Below are 19,238 nucleotides of genomic sequence, written 5' to 3'. Positions count from 1 at the left end.
GGTAGGTGGAGAGGTCGGGTATGAATTCCCTGACAATACTTTGCTTTTACAGTTTTGACTTTGGCACCATGGAAATGTTTAACATTAAAACAAAACAAAATTTAAAAAAATATTTAATACTGGCATTGTTATTCTGAAATTAATAAATACACGTGTATTACAGATAAGGCACTTGAGTAATCATGCTAATGCCATTAAGAATCAAGACCTTTTGAATTAATTGCTTTAATTTTCCAGGGCTAAAAAAAAAAGAAGACTTTTAGCATAAGGAAAAAATATATAAAACTGAGATAATTAAGTAAAAACCCTATAATAATTTGAATTGAAAGTACTTGCGTGACCTCATGTTTTTCTCTTTCAAAAAATACACTTCTAAGCTCATTCCACTGATAGCTACTATCAGTAAGTTAGTGCCATTAAGTTTGAAGATTTATATAAAATGAAAGAACTCCCATGAAAATATAACTTATCAAAACTGACACTAGAAGACATGGAAGATATAAATGGCCCTAAAATTATTGCCAGGTACAGTGTCACACACCCATAGCTCTGGCTATGCATAAGACCGAGGCAGGAGGACTGCTTGAGCCCAGGAGTTCAAGACTAGACTGGGCAACACAGCAAGACTCCATCTAAAAAAAAAAATCCTAAAATTCTTAAGGAACCCAAATCTAATTCAAAGCCTTTCCACAAAGAAAACTCCATTCCTGGACATCTTCACCAGTAAGTTCTACCAAACATTTAAGGAGCCAATAATGGCAATTTTATACAAACTATCCCAGAGACTACAAAAAGAGGGAACACTTCCCAACTAGTTTTCGAGGTCAACATAATCTTTATGGGAATCCTGACAAGAAAATTATGAGAAAAAAAAGTATGTGTTAATCTTACTCAAGAACATAGATGTAAAACTTGAATAGAAATATTAACAAACTTAGTACTACAAACAAAGGATAATACATCACAATAAAGCTAGATTTAGTCTAGCACTTCAGTTTAAATATTTGAAAACCAATTAATGTACATCACAACACTGACAGAATGAAAGAAAAAAATGTAATACCTCCCAAAAGCAGAAAAACATTTGATATCCATTCATGCTTAAACACTCGTAGCAAATTAAGAACAGAACTTCTGAAAAAAGGATATTTAAATAAACAAATACCAAACAACTGAATGGTGATATACTAAAAGCTTTCATGCTAAGATCAAAAAACAAAAAAGATGTCTGCTATCCCTTCTATTTAACACTGATTTGGAGTTCTTGGTCAAAATAACAAGAAAAAGACTGGAAAGGAAGAAATGTCATTATTTGCAGATGATTTTATTGAGTTCACAGAAAACATAAAAGGGAACCTACAAATGGATATCCATTTTCAAACAGGATGTCGTGGGTAGGAGAAATGTATTGTTCCTACTGCAACAACTAAAAAAACCTTTGTATCTTATTTTTAAGATATCAGAAATCATGAAAGCAATGAAGACTAAAGGAACTGACATTCCTGGAAGGGAAGAACCAATCCTAGGGTAAGCAAAAATCACTGACCATTTTCTTTCCTATAGGTTTCCTGTGTAATTCGTTTTGGAAAATAATTCTGCAGTTGCAGATTCAGGGCTGAGAATTATACCTGCATAGGCAAGACAAATGTCTCCAGGGGACATTTGCTGAGTGCTGGGGTAATATAGGAACCTGGGGAATTGGGTCACAAAGATGAAAAATCTCATATGGCCTCATGGTACTTAGGAGACAATGATGTCTACTTTGGAAAGGGCCTGTAACCCTGTATCAAGACCATGTGCAGCCAAGACATTTGCCAGATTTTGAAGCCATATAGGCCAGGAAGCATCTAGACATTAAAACACACACACACACACACACACACACACACACACACACACAAATTTTTAAGACAAACAGGAAGAAAGGTACTTGTGACATATACTAGACACAACTGATTAATATCCAGAATATATAAAGAATTAGTTTAAAAAAAGACTACCAAAAAGATAAATGGGCTAACGATATCAGCCCATGAAAGAAACACAGATTAGCAATAAACATATTAAATATGTTCAATTGTAATCAGAAAGTTACAAATTAAAACTCCAAGATAACATTTTGTCTTTCACACTGGCAAACAATCCGTAATAATAAACATTTTTAAAACTAAAATTCAATAGTATGAAGCCCTATGAAAGTAAAATATTCCTACTAGGTTTAATTTAGGTCCAATATTCAATGTTAATAAAGGTAAACTAGCCTAGTTGGTGCCTAATTTGTCAACAAGAAGTCAAAGAATCTTTTTAATACCCAGAGGATCTGGCAGAGAGGATATGAGAGGGACTCAGAAGGAAAAAAACTAGTCTAATAGAAAACATCTATTTTCCATTTGTGCCCTATGTACCAGTATGAAAATGGACAGCAAGGTGCACTACTAGAGACAATATAATGCTTTTAACTTTCTAAACTTGATGAATTAGTGGGCATAATGAGAAAGCAGTGCTAATACCAAGTATGCATAAACTAGGAGTAGAATAAAGTTAGAAACGGACTCTAGAGGGTCCTAAGTGCTAAGCTAATGGAGTTTTAATTTTATCCTGTTTGTGATAAGCAGCCACTGAGCTGCTAGAGCTGAGCTTTCAAAAAAATTCACCTGGCAGTAGTAGAGAACCAGGGAGACTGGTAAGGAGGCTGCTCTAATAGTTGTGGCAAAAATCACAAGTCTATTAACAAACACTGTAACCTTTAGATTGCTTTAAAATTCTGGTTATGCACAGAAAAACATTTAAAATATTTGAAAACCAGTAAGGGATCCCATATTCATTTGCTTCATTCTCAAACAACCATAGCAGCAGGTATGCTGTATAATGCAGTGGCATTTAATTATTAAGAAGCAGAAACCTTAAAATTACATTGATCAATAATCTCAGACATAATGCTTTTTTTTTTTTTTAACAAGCTTTGGCCAAAAGTGATTTTAAGATAATTAGAATGTGACATTTTGACAATGTAACAAAGAATGACTTAAGGGGTATAATAAATGGGTTTTTTTAATTAACTGGATAGATCAAATGTTAAAATGGATGTCAGAGGAATTATACATCCCAGAAGGTTAACAGCTCACTGATTGGAAAATTAGCATGTATTTTTGCTCCAATGGTCACTTACTTTTCTTTGACGGGTCCTGCCTGCCCGCCTCACTAATGCCCAGCAGGGATCCAAATGGGGAAACTGCCTCATGCTCGTTTCAGCAACGTCTCTCCCTGCTATGGATATCCATGGCAGAAAATACAAAGAGGCAGAACATTTCCACAGGAAAGTCTTACTGTTCTTCTGGTTTCAGAAGAAGGACCACTGCTGCCTATGTACCTCTTCCTATTCCCAAACTGCACCCCTCATAACAAACAACCAAACAAAAAACCGCAAAAGACAAAGATCCCCCAAAAAACAAAACAAAATACCTCAACAGAAAACTAATAAGCAAAGCCTAGAAGTTCACTCAGAACTCAGGCTTAACTGCTTATCCAAATTCTGTTCTATGCACATAAATTCTTCACTTCATATTTTCTTATTCTTATTATGGTATTTATTTATAGTTCCTATAAAAAGCTTCTCGGTTTCCAATAAGTAAAGTTCGAGTTGCACTGGAAGACAGATAGGTAAAAGCAACTCAGGTATATGGGGGCATGTGCTACCTAATCAAGGACAATTACAAAGTACCGGGTGTGGGTCTGTCTGAAAGTTCTGCTCTGACCAGCAAACATGAATGCCTCTTGCTTAGTGCCATACAGCCTAAGGCCACTGGAGGTCAGCAGAGAACCTGGTCCCACCAGGGGCTAACTGATGGGACTTTCTAGATCCAAGGCAGCAAGCATGACCACCAAAGAGAAAAATGAATTCTACTCCCAAAATTCTCCAAATGGTAAGACTGCAGAAGATGAGATATAATGATGATGCACAGTTAAAGCAAGGCCATGTTCTAATTGTGTGCATGTGCATATGCATATGTACACATGTGTCTATGAGTGTTTACAAGTTTTGGAAAACAAACATGTATAAAGAAGAAAATAAGACCCACTTCCAACCACCACTGGAGAAAACCATTATTAACATTTTGGTTTGTATTTTGGTAACTTTGAAGAAAAGATGCTTAACTAGCAGATATATTTCAATTCAGAAAAACTAAACTCTGAGGTTAGTAAATAGGAAAGTGATAGCATCAATACTTGCAGAAAGGGTTTAGCAGCTTGGGAGAAATTCCTAGAGAGAGTAGAGCATTACCAACACTCTTAATGGCATGAAGGTCAATATTGTATAGAAAAAATAAAATTCGACTCAGTTGAGAAATGATGCACAACAGTCAGTCTCTGAGTGTAAAGTTGTTTAGGAATTACTTGAACAAATTTATTTTCCTTTTAAGGCACACACATTAATGACACAACTTTTAAAAATCTATTTCTGAGTCTAAAATAGTTTTTACAATAGGTATAAAAAAATTCTAAGTGCCCGTATCTCTCACCATGAACAAAAATATAGGGGAAATGCTTCAGAACACTGGTCTGGGAAGATTTTAAGGATACGGCTTTAAATGCACAGGCAAAATAAGCAAAAATAGGCAAATGAGATTATATCAAACTAAAAAGCTTCTATAGGGCAAAGGAAACACTCAACAGAGTGAAGAGTCAACCTGAGAATTAGTGGTGGAAATATCTGTAAACTAATCATCTGACAAGAGATTAATATCTAGAATATACAAGAAACACAAGCAACAGCAAAAAAAAAAAAAAATCCAATTTTAAAAAGGGCATAGCATCTCAATAAACATTTCTTAAAAGACATACAAATGGCCAAAAAGTATATGAAAAAATGGTCAGTATTACCATTCATGTGGTTACATGCAAATTGAAACCACAATGAGATATCATCCCATCCCACTTAGAATGGCTATTAACAAAAATATGAAAATAATAATGGAGGATCTGGAGAAAGGGAAACACTCATATGTTATTAATAAGACTGTAAAGTAGTATAGTCACTATGGAAAACAGAATAGGGGTTCCTCAAAAACTAAAAATAGAACTACTATATGATCCAGCAATTCCACTACTAAGTATTTATCCAAAGAAAAGGAAATCAGTATAGCAAGGACACATCTGCACCCCCATGTTTACTGAAGCACTATTTACAACAGTCAAAATATGAAATCAACCTAAGTGGCCATCAGCAGATGAATGGATAATGAAAATGTACTACATATAAACAATAAAGTACAGCTCAGGACTGCTCTGCCTATCGAGTAGCCATTCTTTTATTCCTTTATTTTCTTAACAAACTTGCTTTCACTTTATGGATTTGTCTCGAATTCTTTCTTGAATGAGATCCAAGAACCTTCTTTTGGGGTCTGGATCAGGACCCCTTTCTGGTAACATCCTCCTGGCGAACCATGGAGGGATGATACTGAGGAAACCCCCAACCCAAAAGGAAACAGACTGCAGCACCAACTGGCCAACTCTGGGTAAGCAAGTGGGGTACCCGGGTGAAGGATGAGATTGGGTTAGAGGTCCAACTTAGGGGAGTCAGAGTATCTCCTAAAAGAGAGTGAATTAAAGGTCCCTCTTAATAAAAGGCAAAGACATTTGATTTGGGGTTCAAGGCCCAACTTAGGATGGTTAGAGTCCTTCCTAAGATTCAGGGAGTGAGAGGTCCCCCTCAGTAAAGTCCCTCTCAGCTAAGAATGGATTTGGCATTATGGGATGTTAACCACTATTCTCTTGCCTTATACTCTTCCCTGACAGCTGTGGGTGACAGGATCACTGGACATGGGGAGCTTTTTTAATTCCTGAAAGGGGAAACTTGAGAGCTGGTAAGACTGCTGGAGAACATCTCATTGCAACTGACAAGTGACTGCCTGAACTTCTGATTCAGTGTCACTGCAATGAGTGGGTCTTTCTCTGGCCTCCCTGAGCTCCTTGCCTTCCCCACCTTTCAGGAAGCAATGCTTTTCTCCCTTTCCTATCTTTTCTGTTACTCAAGATGACAATCTTGCCCAGAGACCACATAAGGGCAGAGGTTGGATTAAAGATGACAGGGCCTATCCAAGGGCAAGTTTGAGCCTGGCCAGTTCCATATTGCATACTAAGCAGAGTGGCTACTGTAACAAACCTGGTATACTTTGTGCTACAATTTTGTCTTTCCATATTGCTCTGTCATTCAGAAGAATACCTTAGCACAGAACACTGGCTTAGGATCTCAAAATCCCACTGTTCAAGCCAGCCTGGAAAACTGGTCAGTTACAAACTGTGCTGCAATTTCCTGAAAAAAAAAAAAAAAAAGTTGTTTCTTTCTCATCTTGTTCTGTCTTTGGGAGCTTGACCTCGTAAGAATGGGACAGTACTTTCTCTTGGTCTCTGCCACCCAGGGAACAGGAATTTTGGGGTCCATGTCATAGTTTGCTCAAAAAAATTATCTTAAGCAGTTAAAAGCCTTTGCAAGCTCAAAGCTGACTGCCCTAGGCTCCAGGGAAGAGCAATGGAAACTGCCTAATGCTGTAGCTTAGTGGCTAAGGCTTTCTCTTTCCACAATGGTGGCACAGATTCAGAGTTCAATTCCTGGCTTAGGGAATGAGTCCTTCCTGGTTTGATATCTGCAAGGTCTTTTCCATTTGTTGACTCCCTTCCCCTCCACAAACAATCTTGAATTTTCCTTTCTCTGAGCACCTGGGAGGTTACCTTTGATAAAGTTCAAAAGCCAGAAATACTGGCCACTTGGCCTGGCTAAAGTCAGGTGATAAGAAATTTAAAAGAATTTTTTTTTAAGAGTGCTATGGTTAAAAGTCAGCTTAATTAAAAGCAGATATTCAAGCTAAAACAGCCTGAGATTCCTTGAGAAAAACAGAGGTGGCACTATGGACCTTGTTTTGGGAAAAACCTCTGTATTCCTAATGAAACCCTAGAAATTAGAGGCAGATAGATTCCTCTCAAAATCGAAGGCTCTTAAGAGTCCTCTCAAAATCTAAGGCTCTGTTCTGTTTTGCATTGCGTTATCTGACATTTTTGACTTTGGAAGGTATCAGAAATTATTTTTAATTATGAGAGAACTAGGCAGGAAATGTACTTTTGGGCATGGTTAATGGCAGTTATGGATTCCCTGTCAGAGACACAGATGTCTCTGACAGAGGTGTTCAAACCAGAATGACTCTGCACATTTGGATTAGAGAAGCATGCTTTTGACCCCTAAAGTATGAAAACGTCCCCACACCCCACTGAGAGAGAACTCACCACCCTGAAAGGAAGAACACAGGCCTGGCTGGCTTTGCCACCTGCTGATTGTGCTCACTTCAGGGTCTTTGCTTACTCCAGAGCCTTGAGTGAACATAGGTGGTTGCCAGGGTGTGGTTACAGCAGGCCTTGGGTGGGATTCAGTGCTGTGCTACCTCAGACCTGACCCAGAGCAGTCCTAGTGGTTGTAGCCACAGGGGTGCTTGTGTCACTCCATCCCCAGCTCCAGTAGGTTCAGAACAGAGAAAGAGACTCTATTTGTTGGGAAGAAAGTAAGAGAACAAGTCTTTGCCTGGTAATCCAAAGAATTCTTCCAGAAGTCCAAGGCCATCAAGGTGGTACCTCTATGAGGCTGCAAGAACCACAGCACCACTGGGCTTGGGGTGCCTCCAATGCAGCTACAGCTTATATAACACCACCTGAGTCCTTATGAATACCTGCAGAGTCTTCCAAAAAAGCACAGACACAAGATCAGACTGTGAAGACTACAATAAATACTTAACTCTTCAATTCCCAGAGACAGACAAACACCCACAAATATCAAGAACATCCAGGAAAACAACCTCAATAAACAAACCGAATAAGGCACCAGGAACCAATTCTGGTAAAACAGAGATAGGTGACTTTTCAAGCAGAGAATTCAAAATAACTGTTTTGAGGAAACTCAAAGAAACTACAGATAACACTGAGAAGGAATTCAGAATTCTATATGATAAATTTAAAAAAGAGATTGAAATATTTTTTTAAAAAATCAAACCAAAATTTGGGAGCTAAAAAATCTGACATACTGTAGAATGAATGAGACTCTTTTAGTAGCAGAACTTATCAAGCAGAAAAAAGAATTAGTAAGCTTGGAGACAGGCTATTTGAAAATATAGTCACAGGAGACAAAAGAAAAATATATAATAATGAAGCATGCCTACAGGATCTAGAAAATCTGCAAACAGGAAAAATCTACTCTGGCCTTAAAGAGGAGGCAGAGAAACAGATAGAGGTAGAAAGTTTATTCAAAAGGATAATAACAAAGAACTTCCCAAACCTAGAGAAAATATCAATATCCAAGTATAATAAGGTAATAGAACACCAAGCAGATTTAACCCAAAGAACACTACCTCAAGGTATTTAATAATCAAACTTCCAAAGGTCAAAAGTTTACAAAAAGATTCTAAATTCAACAAGAGAAAGGAAACAAATGCATAAAATGGAGCTCCAATACATCTGACAGCAGACTTTTCAGTGGAAACCTTATGGGCCAGAAGAGAGTGGCATGACACATTGAAACTGCTGAAGGAAAAGGACTTTTATCCTAGAATAGTGTATCCAGCAAAAACATCCTTCAAATATCAAAGAGAAATAAAGACTTTCCCACACAAACAAAACCTGAGGGATTTCATCAACAGCAGATGTGTCCTAAAAGAAATGTTAAAGGGAGTACATTAATGAGAAAGGAAAGGACATTAATAAACAACAGAAAATCATCTGAAAGTACAAAAGTCACAGAAAATAGTAAGTACACAGACAAATAGAAAACATTATAACACTAATCGTGGTGTGTCAACTACTCTTAAGTAGAAAGACTAAATGAGGGACCAATCAAAAATAATAACCACAACAACTTTTCAAGACATAAGAAGTATAAAAAGATATAAACAGAAACCACGAAAAAGTTAAAAAGCAGGGAGATGAAGTTAAAGTGTACAGTTTTTATTAGTTCTCTTTTGCTTGTTCATTTGTTTATGCAAACAATGTTGTTATCAGCTTGAAATAATGAGTTATAAGAGTGTATCTGGAAGCCACATGGTAACCTCAAATCAAACAAATAACAGATATACAAAACCAAAAAGCAAGAAATTAAATCATATCACCAGAGAAAATCACCCTCACTAAAAAGAAGACAGCAAAGAAGGGGGAGGAAGAGAAGACCACAAAATAACAAAGCAAACAACAAAGTAGAAGGTGTATGCCTTTATTCATCAATAATAACTGAATACAAATGAACTAAAGTCTTCCATCAAAAGACACAGACTGGTGGAACGGATTTTCAAAAAAACCAAACCCAAAGATCTGTTGCTTGCAAAAAACACACTCTACCTATAAAGACACACACAGACTGAAAATAAAGAAATGGAAAAAGATATTCCCTACCAACAGAAACCAAAAAAGAATAAGATCACTATACTTATAGCAGACAAAGTAGATTTCAAGACAAAAATTATGAGACAAAGAAGGTCACTATATAATGACAAAGGGGTCAGTTCAGCAAGAGGATACGACTGCAAATACAATGTATATACATATGTAATGCATGTAATACAATGTAAATATATATGCACTGAACACTGGGTGCAGATAAATAAAGCAAGTATTATTAGAGCTAAAGAGAGACAGACCACAATACAATAATAGCTGGAGACTTAAATACCCCACTTTCAGCCTTGGACAGATCTTCCAGACAGAAAATCAACAAGGAAACATCACACTTAACCTGCACTATAGACCAAATGGACCTAACAGATATTTACAGAACATTTCATCCAATGGCTGCCAAATACACATTCTTTTCCTCATCACGTTGATCATTCTCAAGGATAGACTACATGTTAGGTTACAAAACAAGTCTTAAAACATTCAAAAAAACTGAAATTATCTCAAGCATCTTCTCTGACCACAGTGTAATAAAACTAGAAATTGATAACAAGAGAAATCTTGGAAATTATGCTCTTGAATGACCAGTGGGTCAATGAAGAAATTAAGAAGGAAATCAAAAATTTTCTTGAAACAAATAATCATAGAAATACAACATACCAAAACCTATGGGATTCAGCAAAAGTAAAACTAAGAGGGAATTTTATGGCTATAAATGCCTACATCAAAAAATAAGAAAAAACTTCCAATAAACAACCTAATGATACCTCTTAAAGAATTAGAAAAACAAGAATAAACAAAACCCAAAATTAGTAGAAGAAAAGAAATAATAAAGATCAGAGCAGAAATAAATGAATTTGAAATGAAAAAGACAATACAAAAGCTCATGTAAGAAAAAGTTGGTTTTTTTAAGAAGTTTAGTAAAGTTGATAAACCTTCAGCCAGACTATGAAAAAAAGAGAGAAGACCCAAATAAATAAATTCAGAAATGAAAAAGGAGACATTACAATGGATACCACTAAGGATCATTAGCCACTACTATGAGCAACTATCTGCCAATATATTGGAAAATCTAGAAGAAACAGACAAATTCCTAGACACATACCCAGATTGAGCCATGAGGAGATCCAAAACCTGAACAGACCAAGAACAAATAATGAGATCAAAGCCATAATAAGAAAGCTTCCTGCAAAGAAAAGCCCAGGACTTGATGGCTTCACTGCTGAATTATCCCAAACATTTAAGAAAGAACTGATACCAATCCTATCAAACTATTCCAAAAAACAAAGGAGAAGGGAATACTTCCAGACTCATTCTAGGAGGCCAGTATTATTCTGATACTAAAACCAAAGACACATCCACAAAAGGAAAAATACAGGCCAATATGCTTGATGAATATTAATGCAAAAATCCTCCACAAAATACTATCAAACCAAATTCAACGGTACATCAGAAAGATAATTAATCATGACCAAGTGGGATTTATCTCTGGGATGCAAGGATGATGGTTCAACATAAGCAAATCAATCAATGTGATACATCATACCAAGAAAATGAAGAATAAAAGTCATATGATCATTTCAATTGATGCTGAAAATGAATTTGATAAAATTCAACATTCCTTCATGATAAACACCCCCAAGAAGCTATGCAGAAGAGGAATATACCTCAACTTTAAAAAGACCATATACAAGGCCGGGGGCGGTGGCTCAAGCCTGTAATCCCAGCACTTTGGGAGGCCGAGGCGGGTGGATCACGAGATAAGAGATCGAGACCATCCTGGTCAACACGGTGAAACCCCGTCTCTACTAAAAATACAAAAAACATTAGCTGGGCATGGTGGCGCGTGCCTGTAATCCCAGCTACTCGGGAGGTTGAGGCAGGAGAATTGCCTGAACCCAGGAGGTGGAGGTTGCGGTGAGCCGAGATCGCACCATTGCACTCCAGCCTGGGTAGCAAGAGTGAAACTCCGTCAAAAAAAAAAAAAAAAAAAAAAAAAAAAAAAAAAAAAAAAAAAAAAAAAAAAAAAAAAAAAAAAAAAAAAAGACATATACAGTAGACCCACAGCTAATATCATACTGAACGGGGAAAAACTGAAAGCTTTTCCTCTTAAGATGTGGAATACAGGAAGTCCTAGCTAGAGCAGTCAGATGAGAGGAAGATATAAAGGGCATTCAAATTAGAGAGGAAGAAGTCAAAATATCCTTGTTTGTAAATGATATGATCTTATATTTTGAAAAACCTAAAGACCACCAAAAAACTATAAGAACTAATAAACAAATTCAATAAAGTTGCAGGATACAAAATCAGCTTACAAAAATCAGTAGCATTTTTATATGCCCACAGTGAACAATCTAAAAAAATAAAAATGTAATCCCATTTATAATAGCTACAAATAAAATAAAATACCTAGGAATTAACCAAAACAATGAAAGATCTCCAATGAAAATTATAAAATATAGATGGAAGAAACTGAAAAGGACAAAAAAGGGAAATAAATTCTATGTTTATGAATTGGAAGAATCGATATTGTGAAAATGTTATTAGTACCAAAAGCAATCTACATATTCAATGCAATCCCTATCAAAATACCAATGACATTCTTCACAGAAACAGAAAACCAATCCTAAAGTTCATATGAAACCACAAAAGACACAGAATAGCCATAGTTATCCTAACAAAACTGGAAGAATTCCATCACCTGACTTCAAGTTACACTACAGAGGTATAATATTAGGTTGGAAACAAAGTAAATGTAGTTTTTGCCATTAAAAAAAAAGGGCAAGGCTGGGTGCAGTGGCTCATGCCTACAATCCCAGCACTTTGGGAGGCTGAGGCGGGCGGATCATGAGGTCAAGAGATTGAGACCATCCTGGCCAACAGGGTGAACCCCCGTTTCTACTAAAAATACAAAAAACTTAGCTGGGTGTGGTGGTGCGCACCTGTAGCCCCAGCTACACGGGAGGCTCAGGCAGGAGGATTGCTTGAACTTTGGAGGCGGAGGTTGCGGTGAGCCGAGATCGTGCCATTGCACTCCAGCCTGGGCAACAAGAGCAAAATTCCGTCTCAAAAATAAGGGTGGGGGGGGAGGCAAAAATCGCAATTACTTTTGCACCAACCTATAACCGTAACAGCATGGTACTGGCATAAAAAACAGGCACCTAGATCACTGCAACAGAAAATTCAGAAATAAATCCATCTATCTACAGTGAACACATTTTTGACAAAGGATCCGAGAACATACATAGGGGAAAGGACAGTCTCTTCAATAAATGGTACTGGATGAACTAGATATCCATACAAAGAAGAATGAAACTAGACCCCTATTTCTTGCCATACACAAAAATCAAATCAAAATGGATTAACAACTTAAATCTCAGACCTCAAACTATGAAACTACAAGAAAACTTTGGGGAAACTCTTCAGGACACTGGAGTAAGCAAAGACTTCTTGAGCAATTCCCCACAGGCACAGGCAACTAAAGTAAATAAATGGACAAATGGGATCACATCAAGTTTTAAAAAGCTTTTGCACAGCAAAGGAAACAATCAACAAAGTGAAGAGACAACCCACAAAACAAGAAGAGAAAATATTTGCCAACTACCCATCTGACAAGGGATTAATGACGAAAATATGTAAGAAACTCAAACAACTCTATACTCAAAAATGTAATAATTCAATTAAATAATGGGCAAAATATTTGAATAGACATTTCTCAAAGGAAATACAAATGGGAAACAGGTGTATGAAAAAGTGCACAACATCAATGACTATCAAAGAAATGCAAATCAAAACTGCAATGAGATATTATCTCACCCCACTTAAAATAGCTTTTATTCAAAAAACAGACAATAAAAAATGCTGGTGAGTATAAGGAGAAAAGGGAACCATATTGCACTATTGATGGGAATGTATATTATAAAGAACAATACAACCACTATGGAGAACAGTTTGGAGGTGCCTCAAAAAACTAAAAATACAACAACCATATGATCCAACGATCCCACTGCTAAGTGTATACCCAAAGGAAAGGAAATCAGTATATCGAAGAGACATCTGCACTCCCATGTTTACTGCAGCACTATTCAGAATAGGCTAGATTTGGAAGCAACCTAAGTGTCCATCAACAAACAAGTGGATAGAGAAAATGTACATATACATAATGGAGTAAAATTAATCCATAAAAAAGAATGAGATTCTGTCATGTGCAACAACATGGATGGAACTAGAAGTTACTGGGTTAAGTGAAATAAGCCAGGCACAGAAAAACACTGCATGTTCTCACTTAACTGTGGGAGCTAAAAATTAAAACAACTGAATTCATGAGATAGAGCGTTAGAAGGATGGTTACCAGAGGGTAGAAATGGTAGTTGAGGGTGGGGGAGAGATGGTGAATGGGTACAAAAATGTAGTTAGAAAGAATACATAAGACATAGTATTTGCTAGCACAACAGAGTAACTATAGTAAAAAAATAATTTAATTGTACTTTTAAAAGTAATTTAAACAGTATGATTTGATCTCAATCATTTGAAAGATAAAGGAAAAATGCTTGAGGTAACAGATATCCTGATGTGACTCTTAGGCACTTCAAAATAATCTCTTGGCTGGGCGCAGTGGCTCACACCTGTAATCCCAGAACTTTGGGAAGCTAAGGCGGGAGGATCACTTGATGTCAGGAGGTTGAGAACAGCCTGGCCAACATGGTGAAACCCTGTCTCTACTAAAACTACAAAAATTAGCTGGGTGTGGTGGCACACACCTGTAATCCCAGTTACTCTGGTGGCTGAGGAAACGAGAACCGCTTGAACAAAGGAGGTGGAGGTCGCAGTGAGCCGAGAATACGCCACTGCACTCCAGCCTGAGAGACAGAGCAAGGCTGTCTCCAAAAAAAAAAAAACAACTTGTAATCCATAAAAATACATACCCTACTATGTATACCCACAAAAGTTAAATAAAAATAAATTACCTCTAGACAGGAGAAATAAGTTCTAGTGTTGTTCTACAGCACTGTAGGGTGACTATAGTTAATAATAATTTATTGTATATTTTTGAGTACTAGAAGAGAGGATTATCCTGATGTGACCATTAAACATTATATACAGGTACTGAAATATTACGCTGTATGTTGTAAATATGTTTATCACATGTGAATTTAAAAAATCTAAATGATAAGAAAGCTTTGTGTTGTAGTTCGTTTTTTCTTTGTTTTTTCAGTTGTACCTAACATTTTGCCTTACAATCAATGATGAGTTAGACCAGGCGAAATATGGCAGTAAATATTTATTTCATTGTTAGGAAATAATGAGATAACTATAGTGCCTACAAAACAGTTCATAAATGCTGGTACTGTTTATTATTCATTTATCTATCCATCTGCTCAACAATTACAACTGAACACCTACTATGTGCTGGATACCATGCCAGTGTGAGGAACAGAAGAGTAAAAACATAGGGTCTCTACCCTCACGAAGCCATTTTATCATGATCATTGTTATTATTAACATAACTACTGCTGCTACTACTACTTCCAGTTGTTTTCAAAGGCTAGAATATTAAATGAAATTATTTTTCTTTTAATGGACAGAACGGTATGAACATATTAAATGAAAATCTTAAATGAATGAAAATGAAAAACTCAGAACAACCACACAGAGAACTGTGGGTCAGTTTCCAGGAGCCATCAAGTAGCTCTAAGCATTCCTCAAAGTGCTGACAAAGGCCTATTCGAAAAAAGTTTTTAAAAATTCAGTAATTGTGTTAAAGGTCATCAGTGAAAATAAGCAAATTACAATTAACAATATCACAATACCCCTGTACAGTGCAGATTTCTAGCTTCTTACACACATTTTCTCAAAAACTATAAGGCAGTCAGGCACTCCCACCTGCTTCTTCCTTAATCAATGACAAACTATAGGTTCAGGATTTTTAAATACCATATTTCTAAAAATTTGTAAAATTTCAAACTTACCAAAAAATAAAAATAAATCACCTAATTTTACTACATATGGTTACCACGTCTTTTTCTCACCACACACATACAAACATATACTTTTTATGGACAGTACTGAAATCAAGTTCAGTGATTCTTAAAGTGACATGCCCAATTGTATATGACTTATTAAGTAGGAGGCTTCTGGTCCTAGAACAAAGGATTCTACCTTAGAAGACTGGGCCACACAGTACAAAAACAATAATATCACATACAAGCAATTGCGTTTTTATTTATGTAATGACCCATTAGAGATTATTTAAATAGACTATTTTATAATCCATAATAGGATATTTTGTTTTTATTCAGAAATGGGCAAATTCTCCATTTCTATGGGAATTCAATTTAAATTACCTTATTTTGACTTTCAAATGCATAGTTAGCTGATAAAAGCTATATAGTCCTAGGTTCCAGTCTGGCTCCCTCCATTTACTATGCAGGCTTGGGAAATCACCTAGCCTCTCAGTATCTTTCAGCCTCTCCATTGGTAAAATGGTAATACAGTCCAACTCTCTGAAAGGTCAGTGTTCTTTCCTACCTCAGAAACTTCACATGTACTGCTACTTCTGTCTAAAACACTCTTCTTCTCCTACTTCACTTGAAAATTCCTACTCTTCCTTCATTTTTATCATTTCCTCAAAAAGGTATTCCCTATTCCTGTAGACTAAGTCAGATTCATCATTGTGTAGCATTCAGCACTTTCTCTTCAGAATAGTTATCACAATACACAATTATATACTGATCTCTCTTGCCTTTCTGGGTGTGTTCAGTTCATTGCTATATCTATAGACCCTTCCACATAGCAGTACATAAGGAAGCCATAAATATTTTTGTTGTTAAATGAATACTACTACTCAACTCGAGGTGTAATGAGTTGTGGTAAAGATAACTAAAATATGCGAAAGAACATGTCTAAATCCACGTAAGCACTCAATAAATAGTAGGGTTTTTTTCCCCAGGCAATTTGACTAGAAACTTTTTACAGGAACTTTTCTAAGAAATAATACTGTGACTTTGGATAAAAGCTCTCAGTGAAGCAGTGAGTCGACAGCAAGGCAGACAGACTGAAGTATTCAAGGGCAAGACAGAGTAGGCTAACATAATACCAGATAAGTGATTGATACGAACAAGCCATATGTGGGCATGATGATATCTTGATTCTGAGGCCACCTTCTGTCCTTGCTAGGAAGCTTCTTACAGATATTCTGCCTAACAAAAACTAATCCTAAAGCAACAAGTAGTTGCACTTGGTTAGAAAGAATACTGTAAGGAAACAGAGACCACAAGAAGTAAAACTTTTTATTTGCAAACAAACCTAACTGTCTAAGTAGAAAATCTTATGGACTCTATTTACAAAACTTACTGGAACTAATAAGTTTTAGTATACAAGGTCAATATAAAAAAACCAATTTTATTTCTATAAACTAGCAACAAAAAAACTAAAAATTAAAATTTAACAATCAATGCCATTTATAACAGCACCCCAAAATAAGACATACTTACTGAGAGATCTCACAAAAGATGTCCAAAACATGAGGAAAAAAATACCAGGCAAGCCCAAAATGAAAAACAGTCTACAGGATTCTTGAATACTACTCATAAGAATTGTGAAAAATAAAGGAAGACTGAGAAACAAACAGATCAGAGGTAACCAAGAAGACATTATGACTAAAAGTGATATCCTAGAAAAACAACAACAAAAAGACAAGTGGAAGAGGGATAAAATCTGAATAAAATCCATAGTTTAATTAACACTCACGTACCAATGTTAGTTTCTTAGGCGTTGACAAATGTGCCATAGTAATACAAAATACTGCTGTTAGGGTAAAATATGCAAGGAATATAAAGGAAGTCTCTAATATTTTTGCAACTATAATCTACATATAATCTGTAATTATTCCACAAATAAAGTTTATTCTTAAAATATCATTTATAATAGCATCCAAAAAAAATACAGCCTTACAATAATATATCCAATATTGGAATCCATTACACTTTGACTGTAAAAATTGTTTAATTTATAATAAAACTGTGACATCAAAAAAAAAAAAAAAAAAGGAAATACTTAGGAATAAATCTGACAAAGCTATCCAAGACATGCAGGCTGAAAAACCACAAAACATTCCTGGGAGAAATTGAAAATGCCTAAATAAATGGGGAGGTATACAATCTTCATGGATTCAAAGACTCAGTATCACTAAAATAACAATTTTCCACAAATTGCCCTGAAGATTCAAAGTGAACCCAGTAAAAATCCCAGTAGCCTTTTATGTTGTCATTAAAAATTAACAAGCTGATTCTAAAAGTTAAATGGAAATCTAAAGCAACCAGAACTGCCAAACAACTCTGAAAAAAAAAGTACAAGGTGAAAGCTTTGCCTGACCAGACTTCAAGACTCTTCATAAGCTATCGTAATCTATAAAGTACTGGAATAAGCATAGACAAACAGATCAACAGCACAGACGAGAGAGAACAGAAATAGACCTACACATACAGTGACAGTTTATTTCTGCAAAGATGCAATGGCAGCAAAGAAAGGATAGTCTTTTCAACAAATAATGCCAGGATCATATGCAAAAAAATGAACTCCAATTCATATACTGTGCCACATGAAAAAATTAATTCCAAATGGATCACAGACCTAAGTATAAACCTTCATACTATCATATTCATAAAAGAAAACATAGCAGAAAATCTTTGTGATCCTGTGTGGGGCAAAGACCTCTTAGATACAACATCAAAAGTATAATCCATTTAAAAAATTGATAGAGACTGCAGCAAAATTAAGAACATCAGCTCTTCAAAAGACACTCTTCAAGTTGGAGGTCTCATACTTCCTGATTTCAAAACATACTACAAGACTACAGTAATAAAAAAGTGAAACCAGCATAAAGATGGACATACAGACCATGGAACAGACTAGAAAGTCCAGAAATAAACCCTCAAATATATAACAAAATGATTTTAGACAAGGATGCCAACACCATTCAATGAGGAAAGAATAGTCTCTTCAAAAAATCTAAAATAATAAATAAATCTAAAAATGCAAAATAATAAAGCTGGGCCCTTACCTTGCGCCATATACAAAAATTAACTCAAAATAAGTGAAAGACCTGAATATAAGACCTAACACCCTAAAACTCTCTAAACTCTTGAAACACTCTAAAACTCTTAGTAGAAAACATAGGAGAGTAAAGTTTCATAACGTTAGATTGCAATTATTTCTTGGATATAACACCTAAAGCACAGTCAGCCAATGTAAAAATACATAAGACTATATTACAATTAAAGATTTCTATGAATCAAAAGACACAATCAACAGAGTGAAAAGGCAACCTACAGAACAAACAGGAGAAATTATCTGCAAATCAGTATATCCAGAATATACAGCCTTAAAAAGTAGCAAAATTCTGGCAAATGCTACAACATCAATGAACCTTGTGGACATTATGCTAAGTGAAATGTGACAGTTACAAAAAGACAGATACTGTAAGATTCCACTTATGTGGAGTACCTAGAGTAATCGCACTTGTAGAAACAGAAGACAGAATGATGGTTGCCACGGGCTAAGGAGAAGGGGCAATGGCAAGCTGTGGTTTAATAGGTGTAGAGCTTCAGTTTTGCAAGATGAAAAACTGGGAGACTGGCTGCACAGCAATGTGAATATATTTAGCAGTATTAAATTGGCTGGACGCAGTGGTTCACTTTGGGAGGCCAATGTGGGCGATCATGAGGTCAAGAGATGGAGACCATCCTGGCCAACATGGTGAAACCCCGTCTCCACTAAAAAACACAAAAATTAGCTGGGCGTGGTGGCGCATGCCT

General features: G+C 36.0%; 1 protein-coding gene and 1 long non-coding RNA gene across 2 annotated transcripts in view; one reads left to right on the top strand and one right to left on the bottom strand.

Annotated features, from left to right (window-relative positions):
• The window catches only part of LOC119471124, a 10,817-nt gene extending 8,236 nt beyond the window's left edge, over window positions 1–2,581 (top strand). The window contains exon 3 of the long non-coding RNA XR_005200122.1: window positions 1,457–2,581. This is a non-coding gene — a long non-coding RNA (uncharacterized LOC119471124). The remainder of the gene's footprint in view (window positions 1–1,456) is intronic.
• Window positions 1–19,238, bottom strand: part of ERP44 (endoplasmic reticulum protein 44) — a 91,668-nt gene that overhangs the window by 34,767 nt on the left and 37,663 nt on the right. The gene's annotated exons all lie outside the window — the stretch shown is intronic.

Source organism: Cebus imitator, unplaced genomic scaffold, assembly GCF_001604975.1.
Source record: "Cebus imitator isolate Cc_AM_T3 unplaced genomic scaffold, Cebus_imitator-1.0 Scaffold51, whole genome shotgun sequence".
NCBI lineage: Eukaryota > Metazoa > Chordata > Mammalia > Primates > Cebidae > Cebus > Cebus imitator.
This window is presented reverse-complemented; position numbering and strand designations above follow the sequence as displayed.